This window comes from Schistocerca nitens, chromosome 5, assembly GCF_023898315.1.
Source record: "Schistocerca nitens isolate TAMUIC-IGC-003100 chromosome 5, iqSchNite1.1, whole genome shotgun sequence".
Classification (NCBI taxonomy): Eukaryota; Metazoa; Arthropoda; class Insecta; order Orthoptera; family Acrididae; genus Schistocerca; species Schistocerca nitens.
In genome coordinates, this window is record NC_064618.1 from 764,971,980 (window position 1) to 764,976,015 (window position 4,036).

The 4,036-nt window shown below is 43.6% G+C and overlaps 1 non-coding gene across 1 annotated transcript; it reads left to right on the plus strand.

The window, feature by feature from the left end:
* Positions 1-3,250: 3,250 nt before the first annotated feature.
* Trnap-agg (transfer RNA proline (anticodon AGG)) lies at positions 3,251-3,323 on the plus strand. Its single transcript has one exon. It is a non-coding gene; the product is annotated as a tRNA-Pro (tRNA).
* Positions 3,324-4,036: the final 713 nt, after the last annotated feature.

Consider the following 4,036-nt stretch of genomic DNA (forward strand, 5'->3'; position numbering starts at 1 on the left):
ACGTCTTCCAAGTTTCAGCCACTTGACTGATGAAGTTGCGGTAAGGTTTAAAAGCGGCCCCACAGCTTCGGACGGTACTTCAAACGGGAGTTCGAAATTATCGCAACGTTCGGAGGCCAAAACCAACGTGATTAACCCGACAGCCCCGATACGTCCGTGAGATTATTGGAACTTGAGGACGTTAGCGTGGCACCGCACAAAGTCGGCACACAGCTCGTTATTCGCCAGCTTTATGTACGCCGTAGTACTGAGGTTCGAAAAATGTATTCTGATAACTTCTTGTAGCGGGAGACGCATTTCATGCCGTATAAAACCTTTAACTTCATACGCATTCGACCGTTCGTGATCTAATTGAAAAGTTAATTTAATTGTGGACTGGCGGTAAGAAAACGCCATGATAGTCAATGAAGTCGGACTCTGAGACGAGCCACAACGCGAAAGTAAACAAACTCGCGCTCGCTCGCAAGCAGCACAACACGCGAGACTCAAACAAGGGGTGCGCGCTCACCACAGACAAAGGCCGACTGATCTTGGCGTGTCGGTACTCACTGAAACACAGTCTTTGAAATTCTGAAAGTAGCAGGGATAAAAACCAGGCTGCAGTCGAAGGACGCGAAAGGAAACAGTAGTTGAGAAGGTAATGAGACATGATTGTAGATTCTCCCAGATGCTCTGCGATTTGTACACTGCGCAAGCAGTAAAAGAAACTAAGGAGACTTATGAAACGGAATTGGTTCAAATGGCTCTGAGCACTATGGGACTCAACATCTGAGATCATTAGTCCCCTAGAACTTAGAACTAGTTAAACCTAACTAACCTAAGGACATCACACACATCCATGCCCGAGGCAGAATTCGAACCTGCAACCGTAGCGATCTCGCGGTTCCCGACTGCAGCGCCTAGAACCGCACGGCCACTTCGGCCGGCTGTAATTCTGTCAAATATGGTAAAGTACTTGGAAGATCATTTGAACGGAATGGGTAATGTCTTGAAAAGAGGTTATAAGATGAACACCAACAACAGTGAAACAGGGGTAACTCTTTGTAGTTGAATTAAATCATGCGATACTGAGGGAATTAGATTAGAAAATAACACCTAAAAGTAGTCGATAAGGCATGCTATTTGGGTAGCAAAACAACTAATGGTTTCTGAAGTAGAGAGGCTGTAAAAAGGCGTACTGGTTATGGCGAGGAAAGCGTTTCAGAAAGAAGACTTCGTTAACATCTCATATAACATAAGAGTCAGAAAGCCTTGTCATAAATATGTGGAGTGTAACTTTGTGATAACTGAACAGTAAGCACTTCAGATAAAGAGTATAGAGTCTGTTAAAATTAGACCGGTAGATCTAATAACTAATGAGGTTGTACAGCTTAGAATTGCGAAGAAAAGTACTATTAATTACTTTTAACTTCGCTAAAAGAACGGCTCGGTTGAGAGAACACCTTGCGGGGCATCTGTTTGAATCGTCAATTTAGTATTGAAGGAAATGTGTGGGGGGGAGGGGGGGGGAGGGCAGCGGGGTTGTAGGTTTGTAGGCGTGGATTCTTCCAACTGAAGACCACAATAACAACCACAAATGTAAAACAAGTGATACACATATAATCAATTTTTTAATCATAGTTTCATTTTGAAGCGTAGCAGCCTCTGTGTTTGTAGACTAAATAAAAGAAATTTAGGTGTTTTTAGTGTAAAGAAAACTATTCTTCTTAATGGCCAAGCAATATCCAACATCTTTATGCCAACATCAATGGATACTTTTGCATGAGTCTTAATCTTTACATTGGTAGGTTCGGCAATCTCTCCTTTATATTGTTACGTAGCTTGCCAAAGCTATTTTCACGGCATCTCTCTTTATTTTTATGTTCATCTGGAGTAGAAATACATGCAGGAACAGGGCACATGTTTTTACTGGACCACACTCGCAATTTGAAACTTCTAACTTCACAAAACACAATGTTGAGTCAAATGGTTGAAATGGCTCTAAGCACTGTGGGACTTAACATCTGAGGTCATCAGTCCCCTAGGCTTTAGAACTACTTAAACCTAACTAACCTAAGGACATCACACACATCCATGCCCGAGGCAGGATTCGAATCTGCGACCGTAGCAGCAACGCGGTTCCTGGCTGAAGCGCCTAGAACCGCTCGGCCACAGCGGCCAGCGGTGTCAACAAATAGTTCTACGTATTACTACAACCATCAATTCGTCGTATTATTAAAATGACCTAGTTGCAAATTCGTCATCAAGAAGTTGCTAAAATAGTGTCTTAAGCTTAACTGAGTAAGACGTGTAGTATAGGTTAAACGGTATTTGTATTATGGGAAGACAAATGGCGTGGATGTATAATGTTATATGACACAAGGGATTAATTGTATTTTGTACCACATAAAAAACAGCTGTGTTGCTATTCACTACTGCTATTTGTACATAGTAGAAAAAGTGTGTTTCAGAGTGGGAGGAGGGCAGTTGGTGCTATATGAGAAGTCAATTGGGATTACTTTATTTGCAGATGGTGTAAAGACTGTATTTAACGGACGTACTGTGTTCTAGAACCTTCTTCTGATTGCAGTCAAGTCGAGATCACACTGAGGTGCCCGGGTGGTTAAATGTCCGTTCTTTTGTTGTCCGCAGACAGTGTAAACCTGAAAACCATTTGTAACAAGAGCCAAGAATGGCTTAGAACTGTGATGCGCGGCGGTGACTGGAATTTATTGGTATGTACTAGGAGTAGAAACTCGATGCCATCCCAACGTTGGAACATGCTTGATGGATTCTTCGAAAAGGGGATCCGTCGTGTGTCGAGCGTTAACCGTTTCGTGAACGTGATTGCTTTTGTTGACAACTCATGATGGGTAAACACGTAGATCGACAAATGCACGACTTTCAGATCGTTATCTTGTCTAGAGCTGAAGGCGCATGGCTGTGGATTTTGAATGCCTACGAGAAAAAAAGGTAAACATAAGGTAATCTGAGAGTTTGTATATTTATCACTCTAATAGAAAACAGACGCAGGCACTAGCATGTTCTGCCGAAGTTAGTGTTTTCAACATGAAATCTCCATTAAATAACCACCTTGGCTGCTACACACTTAACACTTAATGAACCATATCGTATCACTGTCTTTGACACGTACCCACTGTCTTTGATGAGGCAACTTATTTTAATCTAGTGGCCCCTAACGCCACATTAGCCGTGTTGTGCGTCATGGTGACGACTTGACTCTTAATACGGTAATGTTAGTGTCAACGTAGCTGCGGTGGTGTAATGGTAAGCATATCTATCTAGGAAGTAAGAAGACCCGGGTTCGAGTCCCGGCCGCAGTGCAAATTTTAATTCACTTCTTCAGCTTCCAACGTTATCGTGGATAAACCAGAGGCTTAAATCTCTCAGGGAAAATTTAATTTAAGATCTATACGATCGGCCGGCCGGGGTGGCCGAGCGGTTCTAGGCGCTACAGTGTGGAACCGCGCAACCGCTACGGTCGGAGATTCGAATCCTGCCTCGGGCATAGATGTGTGTGATGTCCTTAGGTTAGTTATATTTAAGTACTTCTAAGTTCTAGGGGACTGATGACCTCAGAAGTTAAGTCCCATAGTGCTCAGAGCCATTTGAACCATTTCTATAAGATCACATGTGGTACAGCACTTCCCCATTACGTCCATGCTGTGGTGCTATTCCAGTGTCGGAGAGACCTGGTAATAGTGATAATATAAGGGGATATGTGAATTGGAGTTTGTGTTGGAGAGGGTATTTGACTCGGGTAGTTCGTACAGCTCTGTTGACCATAATGCTGCGGTGGTGTAATGGTCAGCATATCTGCCTAGTAAGCAAGAGGACCGGGAATGAAATTTTCACTCTACAGCGGAGTGTGCGGTGATATGAAACTTCCTGGCAGATTAAAACTGTGTGCCGGACCGAGACTCGAACTCGGGACCTTTGCCTTTCGCGGGCAAGTGCTCTACCAACTGAGCTACCCAAGCACTACTCACTCCCCGTCCTCACAGCTTCAATTCCGCCAGTACCTCGCCTCCTACCT